The following is a 25,922-nucleotide window of genomic DNA, read 5'->3' as shown; positions in this document are numbered from 1 at the left end:
TGTCACAAAACGTATAGCAATGCTACCCCGTAGTGGAAACGGCGAAGATGATGTCTCGCTCATATTCGTCAGACTGGTCTGTAACGTGTGAGGGAAATGATCGCTTGTCTGATGGGTTTTTTCGGAGAATCTGGAAATTTCTCAGCAACATGAAAAGAGGATCAAACACGACCGAAGGTAATGCGAGTATAGCTGCAAGCTTTTGCTTCGGCTAACGAACAATGTTAAATGTTCGTAATACCGCTATCGGGCTCATGGAGTTAGGATTCTCAGCTCTGTACGGCCTCCTTAACGCTTCAGGAAATGCAATGAAGTTGCTGATTTTCAGGCAACCATTATTTTAAAACATGTTCATAACAAAACGTAGAATCTGTTGTTTCTGCATTCATTTGTGAAGTGTTTGTGTGATTTACTACTATACAAAATCTTTTGAAATAAAATAATTTCAGTTAAATGTATTTTGAGGCCGAATAATGATTTAACACAAAACGAAATGGTTACGTATTCCAAAGCTAAACAAGATAAAAAAAAGTTAGCTGTTCCAGTGCCATTATTTGAGAAAATTTGGCTGATATATACACTCCTGGAAATTGAAATAAGAACACCGTGAATTCATTGTCCCAGGAAGGGGAAACTTTATTGACACATTTCTGGGGTCAGATACATCACATGATCACACTGACAGAACCACAGGCACATAGACACAGGCAACAGAGCATGCACAATGTCGGCACTAGTACAGTGTATATCCACCTTTCGCAGCAATGCAGGCTGCTATTCTCCCATGGAGACGATCGTAGAGATGCTGGATGTAGTCCTGTGGAACGGCTTGCCATGCCATTTCCACCTGGCGCCTCAATTGGACCAGCGTTCGTGCTGGACGTGCAGACCGCGTGAGACGACGCTTCTTCCAGTCCCAAACATGCTCAATGGGGGACAGATCCGGAGATCTTGCTGGCCAGGGTAGTTGACTTACACCTTCTAGAGCACGTTGGGTGGCACGGGATACATGCGGACGTGCATTGTCCTGTTGGAACAGCAAGTTCCCTTGCCGGTCTAGGAATGGTAGAACGATGGGTTCGATGACGGTTTCGATGTACCGTGCACTATTCAGTGTCCCCTCGACGATCACCAGTGGTGTACGGCCAGTGTAGGAGATCGCTCCCCACACCATGATGCCGGGTGTTGGCCCTGTGTGCCTCGGTCGTATGCAGTCCTGATTGTGGCGCTCACCTGCATGGCGCCAAACACGCATACGACCATCATTGGCACCAAGGCAGAAGCGACTCTCAACGCTGAAGACGACACGTCTCCATTCGTCCCTCCATTAACGCCTGTCGCGACACCACTGGAGGCGGGCTGCACGATGTTGGGGCGTGAGCGGAAGACGGCCTAACGGTGTGCGGGACCGTAGCCCAGATTCATGGAGACGGTTGCGAATGGTCCTCGCCGATACCCCAGGAGCAACAGTGTCCCTAATTTGCTGGGAAGTGGCGGTGTGGTCCCCTACGGCACTGCGTAGGATCCTACGGTCTTGGCGTGCATCCGTGCGTCGCTGCGGTTCGGTCCCAGGTCGACGGGCACGTGCGCCTTCCGCCGACCACTGGCGACAACATCGATGTACTGTGGAGACCTCACGTCCCACGTGTTGAGCAATTCGGCGGTACGTCCACCCGGCCTCCCGCATGCCCACTATACGCCCTCGCTCAAAGTCCGTCAACTGCACATACGGTTCACGTCCACGCTGTCGCGGCATGCTACCAGTGTTAAAGACTGCGATGGAGCTCCGTATGCCACGGCAAACTGGCTGACAGTGACGGCGGCGGTGCACAAATGCTGCGCAGCTAGCGCCATTCGACGGCCAACACCGCGGTTCCTGGTGTGTCCGCTGTGCCGTGCGTGTGATCATTGCTTGTACAGGCCTCTCGCTGTGTCCGGAGCAAGTATGGTGGGTCTGACGCACCGGTGTCAATGTGTTCTTTTTTCCATTTCCAGGAGTGTAGTATCGTGTGAACAACAATGTCTAGGATCACAATCAAGACTAAAAGAGCGTCAACTGCTGCGTAGCTGAGCTAAATTGGATCAGACATCATCTTACGGCTTTTCGACCGAGCGAGGTGGCGTAGTGGTCAGCAGGTACCAAATGTTCAGTGCGATACGTTTGGGCAGATCTTATTCATGCACAGCTGCTGACCCTATTCCTTATTTTCAGTTGGGTCTCTGTCACATACTTTCTGGTGGCCTTCTTGAAAAACTCACAGCGGATGTACAACAAAATGTTGAATTCGTACTATGTGAGACACCTTGGACACGATTCAGCGGCTCAGTTACCTATCGATCATGGTTGTCAGACAGAAGCTCACTTGATGAACTCCGCTGAGGCACGTAGCACACATCCTTCATCACACACTATTAATCTACAGTGAAAATATTCTAATAGCCGCTCCTGAAATTTAATTAACTTCTGAAATTTTCTACGAAAACAAATCAGTACGTCGGCACAGACTATGTGACGAACACGATAATTGGTACAAAGCACTCCTTCCTAAAATGGTGATAAAGAGACTGTTGGGTACGTTTATCCCAAATTAAACCAACCTCCTTATAAGTTAAACATGGCAGCCAAAGCAAATACTTGCAAAAGGACATTCTAAAGCACTGATATCTCATAACTGACACCCTGTCTTAGAAACCGTAATCTCTTTTGTTATAATAAATACACAAACGCCATTTTGCTCACAACTTTTTATTACCGCCTGTAACAGGTGAAAAGCAACAACAATAAACAAATTATAAAAGTACAATATTACGTACATTACGCTCAAAGGTTGTACAAATAACAAAAAGTATTATGAACTCGCGCATATATGGCGCTGGAAAGTGAAGTTTGCCAATAGTTGTGTGAAACTAACGTAAAATACAAGGATCTGGTGGGAAAGAAAATTCGTATAATCACGTGGCATGTGATTAAGCCATAGACTAGCATATTAAAACAATGTAAAAGAGGGTCTTCCATCATAAAACAAAACAGAATTATTAATAAATGTACACTTTCTGATGCTTTTCCTAGTTCCGCGAATATAAACGTGTATATCATGTTAGATGGCCGTGATGTAAGGTGGTCGGTGCAGACTGCCTTCTGTGCCATGCATGTACACACTACCGGATCGCTCTTCACTCAACCGGCTGACAGGTGACGAGCGCTAGCGGACACACTACTTTTCAAACTACTGCCACATACCACCATCGTTAATTCGTAGTAATTGTTAGCTAAAAGCTATACGTGTTTTTGTAACCATATTCCTTTTTCTCCCAATTTTTAACTTACAATACTTTTTAAAATGAAAGCAAATTCTTAAAGTAGTTTTTCTTATTTTATTTTATTTATTTAATTTTTTTTAAATCAGCAGTTTCGACAGTTTTAAAATTGTCTTTTTCAGAAGGTATGTTGTACCCTAAAAGTTACATTAGTCGTTACAAAAATATTTTAAACAAAATAAAGACGTAATAACTGTAGACAAAAATTGTAAGATAAGCGCACTCACTCGGTACATCACATGCCCTTGTCATATAAGATAATCACGTCACGAACACAAATAATCACAAGCCATGACTTAATACTTCAGCAACATAGTATTTCAGGCGGGAAGATTAAACGCCAAGTTAAGCGGCCCATTAACATAAGTCTCTTGTAGGCGTATACGTTGACTTACGTACATTAAAACACAATGATAGCATTTCGATACACATACGCTTAAAACTGAAGATAATCCTTTTACCAACTCAGGCATCTACAAAATGTTATGTAATAGGTCTCCTAGTTATTGTATAGGACAGACTGGAAGGGTTATTGAAGTGAGGTATAAGGACCATTTCCTCTGAAACAAAAGGTGACGACGTACATAACTCCTCTTTTGCAGAGCATTTGCTTATTTCTTACCATTCTCCGCGGAAATTGAAGGAAACAGTAATTCTACATAAAAGAGTAAAAGCCTGGAAATTAAATTTCAAAAAGTGTTCAAATGTGCTTGAAATCTTATGGGACTTAACTGCTAAGGTCATCAGTCCCTAAGCTTACACACTACTTAACCTAAATTATCCCAAGGACAAACACACACACCCATGTCCGAGGGAGGACTCGAACCTCCGCCGGGACCAACCGCACAGCCCATGACTGCCGCGCTCTTGACCGCTCGGCTAATCCCGCGCGGCGTAATTAAATTTGTTAGAAGAGCTGTAAATATTTAAGCATTTAGTTTAAGGAGCTGGTAATATCTTAAATGATCAGCTGGCAAGCAAGAATTTACTTGAGCTTTAAGCCGCTGCTCACCGGGCTGCTGTAGCTTTGGTAAGCATGTCGTTTTCCTCAGAACATTTTCTCTATACCGTAGTTTAATACCGTTTTTCATTTTAATGACAATTTTTACTTGTAAGCATCGATATTATCAACTTTTTCGACACATTCCTGTAACGTTTTGATCCAGATCTGAATTTATGAATTTCTTGGCTGTTCTGCTTCATCTGCTCTTCGTAAACTTCCATAATGCTAAGCGGAAGTTTCTCCATTTTAACAATTAGCTTTTAACAAATTTTAGTTCATGCTACCCCTCCCTTCTTCCGCACATTATTACTTTTAATAGAGCTATTTACTACACGCACGGCGAAATGTCGTTGCACGGTTACTCTGTTATCAGTTGCTGTTCGTAAATTTCTTTAATGCTAATCCGAAGTTTCTCCATCTTCAGCAATTAGAGTTTAATAAATTTTTGTTCATGTTCTCCCCTTTTTTATAGTATTCACTACTTTTAATAACACTTTTAACAACATGTGCGGTGAAATGTAGTTGCAGTCTTACTCTGTTTTGTGAATGTTTTCAGATTCAATTTTTACTCGGACTTGTATATCTGTTTATTTTATATCGTTAAAGATCAACAGTGGCCTTACACAATACACGATTTTCTTTTCTGTTTTAATTTACATAAGCTACTCAAGAGCATTTCTTACGGGCACGTTTCGCGCCCCCTGCGTGTAGATTTCCTTAGCGCTAGAGCCTGTACATTTGGGTAGTTGACTTTCGCTATTTTTTATTATTATCCAGATACAGATGCCATCCCGGCCGGTGTGGCCGTGCGGTTCTAAGCGCGTCAGTTTGGAACCGCGCGACCGCTACGATCGCAGGTTCGAATCCTGCCTCGGGCATGGATGTGTGTGATGTCCTTAGGTTAGTTAGGTTTAAGTAGTTCTACGTTCTAGGGGACTGATGACCTCAGTAGTTAAGTCCCACAGTGCTCAGAGCCATTTGAACCATTTGAACAGATGCCATCATCGTGTTTTAATGTATATAAGTCAACTCTTATGTCGTCGAGAACCTCATGTTAATGGGCCACTACGCTTGGAATTTACTCTACTCACCTGAAATATAATACTATGTTGCCACTGCCTTAAGTCGCGGTCTGTGATTATTTGATTCGTAAGATGAATGTCTCGTATGACAATAGCCGTTTGGTTTCATTCAGTGTACTTTATAAGTATGCGATGTAACAAATAATTGCACTTAGTTTTGAAATTTTTGTTTTAGTTGTTACTTCTTTGTTTTGTTTAAAATATTTTTGTAACCACTATTGTAATTTTTAGGGTCCATTATACATTCTGAAGAAGACGACAACTTTAAAACCGTCGAACCCTGGGTCAAAGGTTCCAACAAACATTTATTTGCAACTGTTCGGCTGATTCTTTTCAACCTCTCTGAGTTTACCGTTGCATAGTTCCTGAATTTACAGCCGTTTTAAACATTTTTCTTAAAATTTTATTTCAACAGATGGAGGACTCAAACTGTGCAAATGATATATGTTTGTTAATTTGCAACTTCTTTAAGAACAAAAATATACGATGCACAATGAGCTATGAGGTAATCTATTGCATTTTTTTCTTTTGTGTGTACATGCTGAAACGTATTGAATTAACGTGCCTTTCAGTTCTTAATTTTTATTAATTATCTTGTTTATGATGTAAGAATCTCTTCCACACTGTTTGCATCTTCTGTTACACGATTTTCGCACATCTAAGGTGACTATACCATTTTTCCCATCATATTCTTGTATTTTACGTCAGTTTTACACAGCTATTGACAAACTGCAGTCTGCTGTACCCGGAATGTGTGGGTACATGATACTTTTTGCTATTTGTACAACCTTTGAGCGTAGTGTATATAATATCACACGTCTGTAATTTTTTATTGTTGTCACTTTTTTCTTGTTCCAACCTAGACCTGAAGATGATTTGCAGTGCAGATTGAAACGACTCGTCGGTAATAAAAAGTTGTGATTCAGACCGTGTTTATTTATTTATTAGCACTTATACGTAATTCAAATCGATTCATTTATCTGCATCGTGCATATCTTTCAAGTCCGTAACAGTAATTTATGTCCATCTTTAATATGACGTCTTACATGAATGACAGAAGAAACTGTGTTACAACACTGCCGACCAGTCAAAGGAATAAGTTGCAGGCTGTCAAATATCTTATGGTGTACAAGTATAGCGACTTTATATGCAACGGCCTGCTGAATATAACTGTCGAGATGCAAGATATCAGGCTGTGGTGCATTGGCAGTACCCTCAGGAAGTGTAAGTCATCAACGAAAGAGGTCAGTTGCAAAATCAGCATCCCAATTTCTCTTGAGGATTATTGATCAGCTCGGAACTCTAGTGGAATTGAATTAACTGAAGGGATGAAGGAGTTTTAGCAAAGTGCTGCGCGGCTGTTAACGGGTTCGTTTAGTAGACGTGAGTATGTAGAGATGGTCAACAATCTACGAGAAAGGAGCTGAGTCACGTTAAAAGTGCTCTTGCAGTTTCGACTGCGAGTAAAGAAACATGTACCTCATCCCACAGACATATTGTACAATAGGCACGGAGGTGAGATAAGAGAAATTTGGGCTAACACGGATGCGTGCTGACAGCCAGTCGTCCCGCGCACCATCTAGACAAGGAAGGCTGAAAACGATAGCGGGACATGACTGTACACACAGAAGTTGATTCGTGGAGTATATATATGTGAAGTTGGCAGTGGCTCGGCCATCCACTTGGGCGCACGCATGCTTGTCGGCAAGTTCGGCCTCAGCTCCCCCATTCACGACCACACATTCCGCGATTTACATTTCAACAAGGAAACCGCGTTCCAACAGCAGCTCGCTACAGCTACTTGCCTCCCTCCCGACACGCTACATTATGACAGATTAATGTGCACATAACGACCTCGCTGTCGGCGGAGCGTTGCAACCCTCTAGAGGCACCAGACCCGGTCACCGAGTGTTGCGGTCACTGCAGGAATGCCTCATTGCCTCCCTTCACAACATTTTAATGAAGGCGGCTCGTCATTACTTCCCTCCCTTCAGAACGATTATAATGCGTCCATATTCAGCACAGCGCTGTTTTCGGTATTAACGAGTCGAGAAATGAATCCATAGAGGAGGAGGAACGTCATCATATCTTCTTTCCACACTGACCAAAATCCTATGCAGAAAAACGAGCTAGCTCCTGGCACAGCGACTATAGCAGTTTTGCGGTTTCCTATCTGAAAGCGGTTAAGTGGCAGTAACGAATATAAAGTCCTCGTCACTGTGTGTAGACATGAAAACGAAAAGAGAAAAAAAAGGAAGGAATGTTGGTGTTGTTGTCCGTCAATGACGTCATTAGACACGGAACACGAACGCGGATTAATCAAAGAAGGCAAAGGAAATCGTCCATGTCTTTATAAGAGGAACCGTCCCAGAACTGGCCTTAACAGACGAAGAGAACCTAAATCTGTATGGCTAGTCCATTCCTTCCGAATCCTGGTCCACCACTTAACCACTACACTAGCTGGCTCGGTAAACATGAAAAATGCCTAGTCTGATAAGCTAGGTATTGAAAATACTAAACTTTCAAAAGAGCATACAACATATTGCTGAAGGATAAGTTATCCTACGGTAAAAGTCCAATTCTAAAATTACGTAGCATGACTCTCGACAGATAGATCGCCGGCCGGTGTGGCCGTGCGGTTCTAGGCGCTTCAGTCTGGAACCGCGTGAGCGCTACGGTCGCAGGTTCGAACCCTGCCTCGGGCATGGTTGTGTGTGATGCCCTTAGGTTAGTTAGGTTTAAGTAGTTCTAAGTTCTAGGGGACTGACGACCACAGATGTTAAGTCCCATAATGCTCTGAGCCATTTTGAACAGACAGATCTGATCGAATCCATCTGGCGGTGTAACGACATCGTCGGTGTGCCGGCCAGCCTGAATGTGGTTTTAGGTCGGTTTTTCACATCCAACTAGGTAAATACCGGACTGATTCCCACGTCCCGCCTCAGATACATGACACTGGATTGGCTATTGGTATTCCTCAGTTTGTACACGATAGTTATCACAATAAGGTTCCGCATGGCTGCCTACTCGTTGAAGAAAGGCGAGTTTGGGATGATTCGGAGACTAACCGTCAAAAGAACTACAACTGGATTTCAAATATATCGTTTGAGGGAGGATAAACGGTACAGTCAATGGGGCAGTATGGATAAGGACAGTGAGTGTATTTTTCTTCCTTCCTGAACACCCACTAAAAGTTTAAAAATGCGACATGTCTCTCACAATCGGGGCATGATACACTTTTTGTGACTGTTAGGCCATACATCCGACAAATGTAACGGATAAAATCCTGTCACTAAGGAAGCTGCCACTGTGGAGCATGTGGATCTATAGAGCAAGTTAATGTAAACTGCACTAGATATGTTCTGCCTTACACAACTGACCTTCTGCGACCTTAAGAGAGCCCAACATAACAAACATAATCATTAGAGTAACTAACAGAAATTCTAGTAAGTTAAAAAGTAATGTCGTATCGCACTGTTGGCTGGGAAACTACGAAGGGCAGGTACAGTCGCCTAATTGAAAAGGGTTTTCTGACCTTCGCGCACAGTGGCACCTTGCCTTCACGAAGTGTGAGAGTTGTGTGTTTAAGTATATTTGTTAAGTGTACGTGCCTGTAATGGGCATGTGTAGTGTGATGTGTTTGTGTTTATGGTGATGAGAGAAGGAAGAGGATGAGGGCCGGTGCCAGCACATAGCCTACTCCTCTCCAACAGCTTTAAGGGGGCCTCCAAGCTTAACGCCCAAATCCGACGGACGAATCACCATCAACATGTCACATGTCCTCACTCCATGAGACACTGCGGAAAGACTTGGAATTTAATTGAGGACACTGGCGCAAAATCTGGTGATCAGGAAATTTATCCCACCGCCCCTCCATTCCGTTGCTGTGGAAGTTGTTATTGGAACATAGCGGAAGGCGCCGAAGCAGAACATCAAGTATACAGCATGACGATGTTATGACTGAAACGAAGTACAGAGTGTGTTACGAGGAAGGGAGTAAGAAAGAAGTAGAGTGGGACAGAAGCGATGAGTATAGTATAGGAAGAGTACGAATATTAATAATTAATGAAACCCACCACAGCCGTGTTATTACACATTTAATGGGCTACGACCGATTTAGTTCGTTGAACATCTTTACTTTGCCGAGCTGTTTTAACGTCATGACACAAATGCTCTGTTTATCATGACTTTAGCACAACTGAGCCACCTGAAGATGTTGTGCGAACGAAACCGGTCGTAACACAATAAATGTGTAATAATACAGCTGTGGTGGTTTTCAGTAATCATTAATGTCAGTGTCAGCCGTGGCGCTCAAAATGATCAAGATCGAGATTATGAGTGATTAACATGCCTCCGACAACACGCAGCCTACGCTGTCTACAACGAAATACTGTCACCACAAACGACGAGCATGAATCAAAGCACGCAACAGCTCATCAATAACAGTTCCCATAATATCATACCATAATTAGGTGATTTTTTTTGTAAAGAAGTACCAATATTAGACCTAAGCCTAAATAACAGGTACTTTTCCACTAAGGCTAGATAAACTAGCCGCGCGGGATTAGCAGAGCGGTCTGAGGCGCTGCAGTCATGGGTTGTGCGGCTGGTTCCGGCGGAGGTTCGAGTCCTCCCTTGGGTATGGGTGTGTGTGTTTGTCCTTAGGATAATTTAGGTTTAGTAGTGTGTAAGCTTGGGGACTGATGACCTTAGCAGTTAAGTCCCATAAGATTTCACACACATTTCAACATTTTTAGATAAACTAGCAGCAACTTGCACCACTTGATAGAATAGCAGGGAACATCTCCGAAAAAGACAGCGTGGACGCTAAAATTCCAGAAAATGGACTAAATCTGCAGGACGATTTGTCAGTAGATGATCATAGATTAGGTAATAGTTAACTTGTCGTTGTGTGCTACATTGCAAGACAGTGAGCTATGGCGGACAGCAATTGCATCTCTCTCGCATCCTTCCTATTTTCCCCTACTATCACGGGTTTTTGTTTCGTACTACATTCTGAAATAAATGATATCTATTTTTTAGCTCTAGGTTCAAAAAAATGGTTCAAATGGCTCTGAGCACTATGGGACTTAACTTCTGAGGTCATCAGTCCCCTAGAACTTAGAACTACTTAAACCTAACTAACCTAAGGACATCACACACATCCATACCCGAGGCAGGTTTCGAACCTGCGACCGTAGCGGTCGCGCGGTTCTGGACTGTAGCGCTTAGAACCGCTCGGCCACCCTGGCCGCTCTAGCTTCCAAATATGATTTTTCTAAGATCTCATTTCATGTTGACAGCAGTTGCATAGGGACTACAGAAAGGAAGTTATAAATGTCGTCCCACGCTAATACCATTAAGCAATAAGAGTGGCGCGTTGTCAAAAGAGAGTACATGTTCCATGTTTCCTGCACACACCGTTGTGCTGCAGTACGGACAGCAAGTGCATTACAGTAAAGGAGTGAAATGGCGTGACAACTGGAAGCTTACTCCAAAACTGAAGAACGCGGGATCGAACGATTCTTGTCGGCAAGACACATATATTGCGCACAGATTCAGCATGAAATCCTGGCGATATATGAACTAAATGCAATGCCGCATCCATCCATCGTGAAATGGTGCAAACAATTTGACCAATGCCACACGCACGTGGGTGACGGTGATCCGCCATACAGTCGAGATCTTGCGCCATGCGATTTTCTTTATCTTTTCGGCAAGCTGAAATAACGTCTGGAGGGAAATACACACTCCAGAAATGAGGAAGTTCACGCAGCTGTTCTCGAATGCCTCTGTGGCCAAGGAGTGGATTTCAGTCGTCAAGGAACTGAACGACTGGTACAGAGTTCCAACCGTTCTTTAAGGGTACTGGGGAACTACACTGTATGTTTAAAAATAGTGTTTAGTAACTGTGACACTTTGAAGTGTTGCGCAGCATTCAATAAATGTTACTAGGCTCGCCATAATAATGTGCGACTTACTGTTTGAACACCCTCCGTATATCAAGTATAATACGTAGCATCTTCGATATAACACTAAGTAATCATATTACCTTCATTTAAAATACAGCTCCAGGTTTATGTTGTAGAAACACGATTTATCTTACACGTTAGCCACCAGACTACAGAACATACACAGATAGTAGAGAATAAAATAAAAATCCAATACACTGACGAACTCGTGCTACTGCACAACTAAAATCGAATTACCAGCAAGATTTAGTTTACTTTGTTTCGCATGTCAGTAGACGTACTGCTTCCAGCGGAACGCATAAGCACAATAGCGGGCTTTTAAGTGACATAAAGAGAACAAGAGCAAAATGTAATCACAATCAAATGTCTATCAAATACGTTACGAATCAACCAGAATTACAAAGTACTTAATGAAATTAAATAATAGAGACAGAAACTGCGTTCCTGTCACGCCAGCGAACGGAATAATGGACCGCCACAGGGGCAGCAAGATTACGAGACGATTTACTGTTTGTGTAAGAGAAAATCGCGCGGAGTGTAAAGACGACAGCCGGCCTGTGTGGCTGAGCGGTTCTAGGCGCTTCAGTCTGGAACCACGCGAACGCTACGGTCGCAGGTTCGAATCCTGCCTCGGGCATGAACATGTGTGATGTCCTTAGGTTAATTAGGTTTAAGTAGTTCTAATTTCTAGGGGTCTGATGACCTCAGCTGCTGAGTCCCATAGTGCTCAGAGCCATTTGAACCATTTGAATATAAAGACGACACAAGATTCCAGAGAATGTTATCGCGAAAGATGCAAGATTAAATCAATTTTCCATGTCTTGGAGTAGATGAGCATATTCGAATACCCCGTTTAGGTGTCAAATACCGCGCAGAGTAGCGTAATTTAAACACACATCCTGATTTTTATTTTCCATGATTTTCTTAAATCACTTCAAGCGAATGCTACGGTAGTTCCTTCAACGAAACCACAGGCGACATGCTCCCCAGTCCGTGTCCAGTTTCGTCAGTAATGAAATCGATACCGTTGGGATTTTAAAGTTTTTGTTGCGGTGAACATGATGTGGATGAGAGGGGTTACTTTCCGCTAAATGTGATGGTAACGAGCAGACTAGTCACAGCACAGCAGATTATTCGCCAACACAGTGCTGGACAACAAGACGATGTTAGGAAATCTTGCCAAAATAGGAGTACATAAGCAACCGCCCTACACGGTTGCCTCTGCTAAACATTCTCAGTGGGCGCAAAGATTAGCAGTGGGGCAGAGATAGCGCCAATGGACAGTCCAAGCATGGACAAAGGTCGCCTAGTATTACAACTGGCAATAAATTTTGGTAGAAGTCAATGTCAGGAAACGAAGATGTTAAAAAAAGCAGAGTACTGTTCAAGCCAGTGGCGAATGTTCTCTTGGGACATGTTAATAATGGCGCATCCGTGACTGTCCATCGCCGGCAAGCGATAAAAATATCAGTTCTGTCACGTGTACCTGCTGTTCAGTTGCAGAACAACAGTGCTACCGGCTATCTCAGAATCGCAGTCCACTACCACACGACTTTCCAGTTGTGAGATGGTGGTTTGATGAACATTCCACGGCCGGCCGCGGTGGCCGTGCGGTTCTGGCGCTGCAGTCCGGAACCGCGGGACTGCTACGGTCGCAGGTTCGAATCCTGCCTCGGGCATGGGTGTGTGTGATGTCCTTACGTTAGTTAGGTTTAAGTAGTTCTAAGTTCTAGGGGACTTATGACCTAAGGTGTTGAGTCCCATGGTGCTCACAGCCATTTGAACATCCCACGACCTCGTAAGTATTTGGATGCTTCGCTGAAGAACCAGACTTCAACCCCTATGAGAGGAGAATGATTCCTAGAATCTCGTCGCGTCCATGATACACCGACTCGCTGCCACTATCAGAAAGATCGGGGTACTCCTTTATATCACTAGGGTAAGTTTAAATATCATTTGCTCGTCAGTGTCGCGATTGATCGTAAAATAAGGAAGCAGTAAAAGAACAAAATAAATAATTATTATTACTTTGAAAGAAACGATCCAGGATTTTGTCTAGCAATTGCGCATTGTAGGAACTGAGAAGTAGCAAAATCGACGCGAGTGTAAATAGAGATGAACAAGAGAAGTGGCAGGAATCGAAACAGGAGATGAAGTGGTTATGATGACACACAAAATATACTGCAGGAAAGACAGAGATACGCATCATATTTAATCATTTAAAAGCTGCACCTTGTCACATACAAATAAATAATACCTGTGTACTTACCTTTACTTCAAAGTTAATTCGTCTGATGGTTACCTCGTGGGAACAAACTTACACTGAGTTATGGGATACCGTCTAATACTGTGTCTGACATTTTACATTTTACGTGGAGTAGTGCAGCAGGCTCACGTGGGATGGACTCAACAAGTAGTTGGAAATACCCTTTGGAGATTTTGAGCAATGGTGCCTCCATAGCGGTCCATAATTGCGAAAGTGTTGCCGGTGCAGGATTTTGTGCACGAACTGACCTCTCGATTATGTCCCATAAATGTAGTACGGGATTCATGTAGGGCGCTCGAACTGTCCAAAATGTACTTCAAACCAATCACAAACAGTTATGGCCCGGTGAGATGAAGCATTGTCATCCACAAAAATTCCATCGTTGTTTCGGAGTATGACGTCCGTGAGTGGCTGCAAATGGTCTCCAAGTAACCGAACATCCAGACAACACAGTCCATTCCATTTAAAGACAGCCCACATCACTATGGAGCCACCGCCAGCTTGCACAGTAACTTGTTGACAGCTTGGGTCCATGGCTTCGTGGGGTCTGCGCCACACTCGAACCCTACCATCAGCTCTTACCAACTGAAATCGAAACTCATCTGACCAAATCACACCTCTACAGTCGTCTGGGGTCCAACAGATATGGTCACGAGCCTACGAGAGGCGCTACTGGCGATGTCGTACTATTAACAAAAACACCCGCATCGGTCGTCTGCTGTCATAGCCCATTAGGCCAAATTTTACAGCACTGTCCTAACAGATACCTTCGTCATACGTCCGATGTTTATTTCTGCTGTTATTTCACACAGTGTTCTTTGTCTGCTAGTAATAACAACTACATCATACGTCTCATATTGATTTCTGCAGTTATTACACACAGTGTTGCTTGTCTGTTAGTACTAAGAAATCTACGAAAACGCCGCTCCTCTCTGTCGTTCAGTGAATGGCGTCGGCCACTGCGTTGTCCGTGGTGAGGTGTAATGCCTGAAATGTGGTAATCTCTAACAATTTCCGAAATGGAATGTCACATGCAGCTAGTTCCAACGACCGTTCCGTGTTCAAAGTTTTGATTCCCGTCGGGCAGCCATAATCGCGTCGAAAACCTTTTCACATGAATCACCTGAGTACAGATGACAGCTCCGCCAATGTACTGCTGTTTTATACCTTTTGTACGCTATACTTCCGCCATCTGTATATGTGCATACCGCTATTCCATGACTTTTGTCACGTCAGTGTAATTGATTAGTGTAGTGCGGTGCGGCGTTGCACAGTATAGTCTTCCGAAGCTGTGACAGTATTACGACAATTGTAAAAAGATACAGTGCAATGGTGTGTAGTGGAGCCACGTTTGCACTGGATGAAGAGTCTCTGGACCACGTGCTGTATCTTTACCTAACACTCGGTGATCGTGCGTCAACTATAATTGAGTTGAAGAGAGGAGTGAGACAAGACTGCTGGCACTGCTAAGTGAAAGCGCAAGCTCGCGCTCTGACTAGGCTTTGACCGAACTATAACGAGACTATCCAAACAGATACTTAGATGTCCCTCAAATGGTATGGGCTGTTTCAATACCTGCAACTTGGATACAAATGGAAATGCCAATAACTTTTGTTAACCTCTCGTCCTCAGTTGCGTGTAACATAAATATCATAATTGTCCGTTGAGTCCATCTATGTGCAACAGGACGAAACCAATTTTAATTATAAGCGTTTCGCCTTTATTTTTTGGAAGGCATCATTAGCAGCAAGCTTTGCAGCTGTTTATGTACGTGAGTGCTCGCTTAGCTGGTTTTAAAGCTGTTCTTTTCCTTCCAGTCTTTCGAATCATCACTTAACATTTCTTAATGTTTTGTTTCGAATGAGTGAACGCATATTTATATTCACAGTACTGTGTCGGTGATAATTCGAAAGACTGGAAGCAAAACAACAGCTTTAAAGCCAGCAAAACGAGCGCTCATATAGAGCAGCATCTACGAACCTTGCAACTAATGATGCTTCTAAAAAATAAAGGCGAAATGCGTATGACATGATAATATGGGTTTTATTCAGATGCACACTGTCGACTCTAACGTGGCAGTTAACAACATAATGGATAAACTGTGGTACGTCCAAGTGTCTAGCAGCAGCACTGACAGACTCTTGATGAGGAACACTGCGCTACACATCCTGTCTTTGATATCCACCCACCATTGTTCTCATTTGTTGTGGTGTTGCTAAAGCATATTGTTCTGGGACAGACTGGGACCAGGTTGTCCTTAGAAGTCCCGTTTGTAAACTGAAGAAGGTCATTTGTGAGTGTCTTAATTCTGCTGTTTGTAGTGATCCATCATGTCACTGTACTTATGGTGTGTTGGTGTCGGTAGTTACTGCACGCCATCTTCTGTCAGCGCTGCTAACGATAAAGTGGACCATGGCAGCACACACCGTGGTTAGCAATAAGCGGCCACATTCACGTGTGATGCTGTCTCAGGAAAGTTTCGTGGAAGCTTTCTCCGGTTGGACAATGCAGCCCTGCGTACAGCAATGAAGTCACTGGAATGCCTTCACAATATTGTCACAGATTTCTTGGTCTCTCGGGAAACGAGCATGTGTGAATCCAACTGAGACTTCATCTACGGTGACATTCTCGTGTTCCGGATGTATACTCTACAGATTTTACTGTAGCAAATATAAGTGGAAATGACGTATTGCATATCGGCTTTTGTCTCGGAATCCTCGTTACATGTTTGATTATTAATGAGAGAAGAAAAATTACTAAACAAAATGGAAATACACAGGCTACCATCTTCAACTTGTATGACCCCTTACATGTCCAGATCATATTGCGCATCCAACGGAGTGGCTCAGTAGGGCAACAAATCTTCACGTCATATGTAAAACATTTTCCCAATAAACATTTCCTTTATTGCGACATTACAATAATTTATTTCCATGCTATTGTACGTGACTCGCAGATTGCGGTCTCTCCGATTAAGATTCTTCCAGAGTCATTACTGGGATGGCTCCTAACGCAAGACCGTGGACGATTCATTCCTCAGTCCAGTCTCCGGAATCAGGATAAACGCATGATGCAAAAGTAAGGGAAAGTAAAAAAAAAAAGTAGTACTAAAAAAATATATGCTATCATTTGCACTACGCGGCTTCCTTAGCAGTGTGCAGAGATGTATAACATTTTCTTTAATAATGGAAAAAGTTATTCACTGAATATTTACGTTTTTGACTGATAGATTGCGCTGTACTCGTTATGATCCTGTAACAGCTGCCAGTCATCACTGGAAAAGATCTTTTGGGTTGAACGAATGGAAAATAAATAATACGACTATGTCTTTTCGACAGCCGAGACGTTGTTTCACTTAGTGACAAAACACAGGTATCTCACTGCTGCTACTGGCTCTATAAAATTGAACTACTCTAGTGAAAAATGTAATTGTTATTAAAAATTGAAAGATATGTCTTTCTTTGCATTTATGTGAGAAGATGCGGCGATACTGCCAGTACTTCGGAATGATTTATTTTTCACTTGTTTGTTTTGCTTTTTTGTCGCACTGGTATACCTAATACATTCATAAACACGGCAAATGGTGGCCCTTTATTAGGGGCTACTGCGATTTGCAAGCGGATGATGGTTAAGGCAGCTTAGAGCGAGGGGGGGGGGGGAGGGGGGGGAGAGAGAGAGAGAAATTAGGCCTGGCTCAAATGGTTCAAATGGCTCTGAGCACTATGAGACTCAACATCTTAGGTCATAAGTCCCCTAGAACTTAGAACTACTTAAACCTAACTAACCTAAAGACATCACACACACCCATGCCCGAGGCAGGATTCGAACCTGTGACCGTAGCAGTCCCGCGGTTCCGGACTGCAGCGCCAGAACCGCACGGTAGGCCTGGCCCGAGAAAGGATGTGGTTAATAGTCGCTAGAGGACTCTATGAGAAATGTTAGAAGGAAACAGTCGGAGAACGTATCGGTATTTTGGTGACCTGGTTTTATAGTGGCAGAAGTTAGAGCTTGTTGGTGGGTTTCCTAATTGCGGGGCGACTACGCCTCTTCTCCGCGGCCGCCTGCCCTTCCGCCGTCGCTCTGGAAATACAATTACGAGAACATTACTGCGCGGCTAACTGTCCTCAACAGTTTGCCCACTACCACAGCGCTAATGTGGTGCCTCGCTGTTTCCTGGAAACTATCGACTAATACCAGAGACGACCTATTTTATGCGTAGAACTGCAGACTTCTATCGTGAACTTTAATTTTTTCTATAATTTATCTGTTGAAGACATAAAGTCTTCTATAGTTATCGCCCACGTTCACGATTACTTTTTCTGGACATAAAACAACAGTTCCGCAGGCATCGCTAAGGATTCCAGACGTAGCGACCGTGTGTTTTCCGACACGCTTTATTCGTTAACGAGATATACGGAGGTGGATAAAAATATGGAACAAACAAAAACACAGCACATTACTATGCCTAATTGGTGTAGGAAATCCGTTGGTATTCAGAGCAGATTCCACTCGTCTCGAAACGGAGAAATGCAGGTCCTGTATGGTTTTCGAGGGAATTTCATACCGTTATTTAGGCAAAATAGTGAAAACGCTCAGGTAACGATAACGGAGGCGGATAGCGATAGCACGCTCTTTTCTCCAACGTAGACCACAAAGGCTTAATAATATTGAGATCTGGTGACTTTGGAAGTCGTGGAAGATGCGACCGTCCAAATCATCACCGAACCTCCGTCATGTTCCACTCTTCCGACGTAAACCTGGAGCTGAGCGACCGCTACGGTCGCAGGTTCGAATCCTGCCTCGGGCATGGATGTGTGTGCTGTCCTTAGGTTAGTTAGGTTTAATTAGTTCTAAGTTCTAGGCGACTGATGACCTCAGAAGTTAAGTCGCATAGTGCTCAGAGCCATTTGAACCATTTTTTGAACCGACGTAAACTCGCCAGATGTTGGAAACAGTGTAGAACAAGACTCATCCGACCAACTGACTTTCTTCCACGTTTTACGGCTTCGGCACCCCGTTTTCCTGTACGATTATTTGTATCACTGGCGGCTGGTTTTGGAATTTCAGCTCGCCCTGCAATTCTCTGTTCATGGAGCTCCCTCTGTATTGTTTTGGTGCTGACAGGATCCGCGAGAGCGGCATTCAGTCTGTCACGATCACACAACTTCCTCCGCGTTCTGACTTAGCGGATGGTGTTTTCCCGCTTTTCCTGTAAGAGCTATGAATTTTCGATATTATGCCTCTCGAAACACCAAACTCTTCGGCTCCCTTGGCTGCGGAAGCACCCATCATACGGGCTTCAACAATTTGCCAAAGTTCAAATTCACTCAGATCCAACATAACGCACTCACAACTACACAGAACACTATTCTGATCACGACTGACACTTGAAACGTACTGAGGACATTTCACAGGTGCCGTGTGGTCAAATACAACAGCGCAACCTGCACCCTTGGCTAGCCTCAGCATTTTATCTTCAAGCTTGTATTTCTTGCGGTGTTTCCGTATTTTTGTCCAGTCCCTGTAGAAGCAAGTATACAGCGATAATAAGTTTGATACCACGTTTCCCGCTACGGTCGCAGGTTCGAATCCTGCCTCGGGCATGGATGTGTGTGATGTCCTTAGGTTAGTTAGGTTTAAGTACACTCCTGGAAATAGAAAAAAGAACACGTTGACACCGGCGTGTCAGACCCACCATACTTGCTCCGGACACTGCGAGAGGCCTGTACAAGCAATGATCACATGCACGGCACAGCGGACACACCAGGAACCGCGGTGTTGGCCGTCCAATGGCGCTAGCTGCGCAGCATTTGTGCACCGCCGCCGTCAGTGTCAGCCAGTTTGCCGTGGCATACGGAGCTCCATCGCAGTCTTTAACACTGGTAGCATGCCGCGACAGCGTGGACGTGAACCGTATGTGCAGTTGACGGACTGTGAGCGAGGGCGTATAGTGGGCATGCGGGAGGCCGGGTGGACGTACCGCCGAATTGTTCAACACGTGGGGCGTGAGGTCTCCACAGTACATCGATGTTGTCGCCAGTGGTCGGCGGAAGGTGCACGTGCCCGTCGACCTGGGACCGGACCGCAGCGACGCACGGATGCACGCCAAGACCGTAGGATCCTACGCAGTGCCGTAGGGGACCGCACCGCCACTTCCCAGCAAATTAGGGACACTGTTGCTCCTGGGGTATCGGCGAGGACCATTCGCAACCGTCTCCATGAAGCTGGGCTACGGTCCCGCACACCGTTACGCCGTCTTCCGCTCACGCCCCAACATCGTGCAGCCCGCCTCCAGTGGTGTCGCGACAGGCGTGAATGGAGGGACGAATGGAGACGTGTCGTCTTCAGCGATGAGAGTCGCTTCTGCCTTGGTGCCAATGATTGTCGTATGCATGTTTGGCGCCGTGCAGGTGAGCGCCACAATCAGGACTGCATACGACCGAGGCACACAGGGCCAACACCTGGCATCATGGCGTGGGGAGCGATCTCCTACACTGGCCGTACACCACTGGTGATCGTCGAGGGGACACTGAATAGTGCACGGTACATCCAAACCGTCATCGAACCCATCGTTCTACCATTCCTAGACCGGCAAGGGAACTTGCTGTTCCAACAGGACAATGCACGTCCGCATGTATCCCGTGCCACCCAACGTGCTCTAGAAGGTGTACATCAACTACCCTGGCCAACAAGATCTCCGGATCTGTCCCCCATTGAGCATGTTTGGGACTGGATGAAGCGTCGTCTCACGCGGTCTGCACGTCCAGCACGAACGCTGGTCCAACTGAGGCGCCAGGTGGAAATGGCATGGCAAGCCGTTCCACAGGACTACATCCAGCATCTCTACGATCGTCTCCATGGGAGAATAGCAGCCTGCATTGCTGCGAAAGGTGGATATACACTGTACTAGTGCCGACATTGTGCATGCTCTGTTGCCTGTGTCCATGTGCCTGTGGTTCTGTCAGTGTGATCATGTGATGTATCTGACCCCAGGAATGTGTCAATAAAGTTTCCCCTTCCTGGGACAATGAATTCACGGTGTTCTTATTTCAATTTCCAGGAGTGTAGTTCTAAGTTCTAGGGGACTGATGACCTTAGAAGTTAAGTCCCATAGTGCTCAGAGCCATTTGAACCAACCACGTTTCCTCAGTTTTGTGAAAGCTTTCATATTATTTACCACCATCGTCGAGAACAATCTGTTTGTCCTTAAAGAATATCTGAGCGCGTGTGCTACAACGTGAAGGGGTTTCCTACCATCAAGAAGGCAACCGTTTTGGTCTCGACCGGGTGACGTTGTCAGAGGCGTTTGCAGGGTATATCGTTAATTATAAAATATATGACAGTAGAAGCAAAAATTTTCCGGTAAACATAGATCCGGAAATGAAGAGTTTGCAAGATAATTGGTCACGAGCCGCCTCTGCCTTCAGTATGAAATATTGTCCTATTTACTATAAATGTATCTGAAATGTAAATATTTCGAATCAGTCTTCGTATAATTGGGTCAAAATTTTATCCATGACCTACCATAACAAGAGAAATGTGCTTCCGCACATTATATGTTCAATCTACCGTACACTCGTGCCTATTAAAAGAGGTGTTCCACATGTCGTCTTCGCGATTTCATTGCAATACTGCACTCGTCGTTGCAGTGTGTTACACTATGTGATCAAATGTATCCGGACACACCCCAAAACATACTTTTTCATATTAGGTGCATTGTGCTGCCACCTATTGGTAGGTACTCCGTACCAACGACCTCAGTAGTCATTAGACATTGTGAGAGAGCAGAATGGGATGCTCCGCGGAACTCACGAAATTCGAACGCAGTCAGGTGATTGGGTGTCACTGGTGTCATACGTCTGTACGCGAGATTTCCACACTCCTAAACATCCCTAGGTCCACTGTTTCCGATGTGGTAGTTAAGTGGAAGCGTGAGGGGGCACGTACAGCACAAAAGCGTACAGGCCGACCACGTCTGTTGACTGACAGACCCCGCCGACGGTTGAAGAGGGTCTAATGGGCAATAGGCAGACATCTATCCAGACCATCACACAGGAATTCCAAACTACATAAGGATCCACTGCAAGTATTATGACAGTTAGGCTGGAGGTGATAAAACTTGAATTTCATGGTCGAGCGGCTGTTCATAAGCCACACATCACGCCGATAATGTCAGACGAAGCCTCGTTTGGTGTAAGGAGCGTAAACATTGGACGATTCAGCACTGGAAAAACGTTTTGTGGAGTGACGATACACAATGTGCCGATCCGACGGCAGGGCATGGGTATGGCGAATGCCCGGGGAACGTCATCTGACAGCGTGTGTAGTGCCAAAAGTAAAATTTGGAGGCGGTGGTGTTATAGTGTGGTCGTGTTTTTCATAGAGAGGGCTTGCACCCCTTGTTGTTTTGCGTGGCACTATCACAGCACAGGCCGACACTGATGTTTTGAGCGCGTTCTTGCTTCCCATTATTGAAGAGAAATTCGGGGATGGCGATTGCATCTTTCAACACCACCGAGCACCTGTTCATAATGCACGGCGTGTGGCGGAGTGGTTACACGACAATAACATCCCTGTAACGGACTGGCCTGCACAGAGTCCTGACTTGAATCCTATAGAACACCTTTGGAATGTTTTGGAACGCCGACTTCGTGCCAGATCTCACCGACCGACATCGATACCTTTCCTCAGTGCAGCACTCCGTGAAGAATGGGCTGCCATTCCCTCAAGAAACCTTCCAGCACCTGATTGAACCTATGCCTGCGAGAGTGGAAGGTGTCATCAAGGCTAAGGGTGGGCCAACACCATATTAAATTCCAGCGTTACCGATGGAGGGCTCCACGAACTTGTAAGTCATTTTCAGCCAAGGTGTCTGGATACTTTTGATCACATAGAGTATCTATTCTTTGAAACAGAACTATGCGATTCGCTACTCCAGTTCTTCAGCCGTATCAGTGTAATTGGTGTCACGTGATCTTGGAACGCAAGTTACAGGCCCTGCTAAATTTATCCATTTTGGACATTATTAGCGCAGTAGACGACGTCTTCTATCAGCAGCAAAATATACCGGTGTCCATCATGCATCTACCACGTTGCCCAACCATGAACAAAGGGTGATATTTCAGGCCTGTTAGATGGGCACTTAATCGAAAAGCTTACTTTTCAAGTACAGTTGTACTAACTAGGTCAGTCTCCATGCTGTCAGTGTCGGTACGTAAGCACACATTCACAGTTACCTCGTACGCTACTCGTTTGCGGAGTCACACTTACTGGAGTATTTCTGCTTCTATTATAGCATACTTTCACCCGTGTCAGCCTTCGCTACTAATTATGATAGATGACTTTTTTTTCAACCTCCGATCGGTCACAAAATAAAAACCACAGTGAAAATAAAAAAAATGTTTTATTTACAAGATTTAGCTATACCTTCCAGCTACGCCCTGACATAGTCGCCGCTCCGACTTAGAAATTTGTCGTAGCGTAATACAAACTTTCCGCCCGCCTGCTTAGCTGGGTGGTAACGTGCGTGCCTCCCATGCAAGCGGGCCCGGGTTCGATTCCCGGCTGGGTTAGAGATTTTCTCCGCTCGTGGGCTGGGTGTTGTGTTGTTCTCATGATCATTTCATCTTCATCACCGGCACGCAAGTCGCCCAATGTGGAATCGACTGCAATAAGACTTGCACTTGGCGGCCAAACTTCCCCGGATGGGGCCTCCCGACCATTTCATTTTTTTACCAACTTTCCAATACCCTCGTCACAGAGAGCAGCCGCCTGCGATTTCCGCCAATTCCCTACGCTGGTCTGCAGCTCGTTGTCTGTACCGAAATGCTGTCGTCATAGCCAGCGGTTCATGTGAGCGAAGAGGTGAAAATCAGAGGGAACGCAGTTCAGGCTGCATGGTGGGTAATCAAAGTTGTAAAGCTAACGTAGGCTACCGTAGACTATCAAAAGTGAGCGGAGACTACAGTCGTTTTTCTAGTAGCGTTGGTTAGTTAAGTTCGTAACCGCATTACCTGTAAGTTAGGTGTGTTGCATACCTGTCGGGTGTTACCTCATTTCGATCACTTTGTCTGTGTATGTGATCAGTGTCTTACTATATTCCACTAGAAACGGGAATTGTATAGAAACTGAGTGAGGATATGTCGAGGGACGCATAAGCTACGGATCGTTTTTGTCCTACATAGTTATGCTCCTGTTTGTTGCTTAAAAATTAACAGTATTTACAGCAGAATTGAAATTGTCAATATTTAATTCAGGTTTTATTCTAAAATTGATGATATTTAACGTGAAACAGATGGATTTTGCAGTAAAAATAAAAAGCAGTGCGGATTTGTCATTTAGCACTATAAAACACAATTTACTCAAAGAAGGTGAAATTCAAGAAAAGCTGCAAAACAAAAACATATCAAATATCGCTCTAATACTTCGTCGAGTTTATGTTCAACATATTTTTGTTATCGATAAACAACTATCACACTATCAATAACAATGATGAAGAATGTTCTGTTGCATACAAAATAACAACAATAATTATATAAAGTTTTTTATGTTCACACGCGTAAACTGCAGTTGCATCAAAAGTAATTGATTACATAAAATTGCAGTAGTTACGCGACCAACTACTTTTCATTACAAATAAAACGCTGTTTATATTTTAAGGATATCAAATACACAATGGACTAATGTTGAACGACGCGCAGTTGTACCTATGTGCAGAACAAACAAACAGTCAAAAAGCAAAGAGCAATCTTCGGCTCCCACTTCCTCTCTCACACATTTATTTATGTTCTTTCCCTGCCAGTGCTACCAACACTACCGAATTACCAATAATCCTACCATTTACTACGCCATTTATGTAGTGTACCAAAACCTTTGTTTTGGTAGAGCGCAACTCTACGATGAAAGACTTCCCATCCAAAACTCTACAGGAGCGTCTTCGTTGCCCTGCAGTATGCGATGGAGAAACGTCATGAGGAACGAAACGTGTTACAATTATATTATGAGGGCTACAAGAAATCAGGCAAAATTTTTCAGCAGGACTTCATGCTTGGCGAGAGATATTATTTTTCATGCATGTTCACGAGCTTATTGTGCCCTCAGAAGTGAAAAGCACGATGTGACGCGATAGACAGGCATACTGGAGACATTGCACTACACACCTACGCAAAGCTTCACTGGATTTTCACTATGCTTTTAATTTCACGACCGATTGGAAGCTGAACAAAAAATAAATAGTTCTCATGCATCCCGATAATGGTGGCCGTACCACACATCTCTAGCTTATTAGATCATATAATACACGAGACATTTATAAACGCTTTAATACATAATGTCGGCAGCTCTCCGAGAATCGTCACTAGAGGCACTGGTACATCCTTAGTGGTAGTACATAAGAAATATTGTTTTACACAATTTTATTTGCAATGGGTTCACAATCTCGACTTCAGGATCACCATCGACTGCCAATTTATTTACAAAGTTCACTATTGTTTCCTTCAGTTTAGAAATCGAGTTGAACTCACGAGGGCTTAAGTCAGGGGAGTGCAGTAGGTGGTATATAGCCCTTAGCAGCCCCATCAGTCAAACAAATCAGTAACAGCTTGCACTGTACGTGCAAAATGATAGTCAGGTCCTGCAGAAAGTGTCATCACTTCTGTCTCTGTGCTGTTCATTTTTGGAACGCAACCTACGACTAGCTTAGAGACAGAAGTGATGACACTTTGTGCAGGACCTGACCATCATTTTGCAGGACAATAGTCAAGTACGTACAGTGCAAGCTGTTACTGATTTGTTTGACTGATGGGGCTGCTAAGTACTATACCACCTACTGCGCTCCCCTGACTTAAGCCCTCATGAGTTCAAGTCGATTTATGAACTGAACGAAACACTTCACGGCATTCGCTTCAGAACTGCTACAGATTCGTCGGGCAACAGACCGCGCCGCTCGAACTGTCAACGCAACTGGCACTGCTAAGAGTATCCTACGACTTCCACATCACTGGCAACGGGTTATACACAATGTTGGTGACTACTTTGAAGGTCAGTAAAACTTTGAAACACGTATATATTTTGTACGAGCTGTAAATAAGTAGTTGCCACTATTAAAGTTCCAACCCTCGTATATACTGATGGCAGCATTGCCCATGTCAAGGTGACCAAAAGATCGAAATTGCATGAATGGATCTTGTAAATAAATGTACAGTCAGAGACGATTATGAATTCTTTTAAGAAAAATTCTGACTAAATGTCGGCGGATACTGGATACAGTGACTTCGAAGCAG

The sequence above is a fragment of the Schistocerca americana genome, chromosome X (genome assembly GCF_021461395.2).
Source record: "Schistocerca americana isolate TAMUIC-IGC-003095 chromosome X, iqSchAmer2.1, whole genome shotgun sequence".
NCBI lineage: Eukaryota > Metazoa > Arthropoda > Insecta > Orthoptera > Acrididae > Schistocerca > Schistocerca americana.
This window is presented reverse-complemented; position numbering follows the sequence as displayed.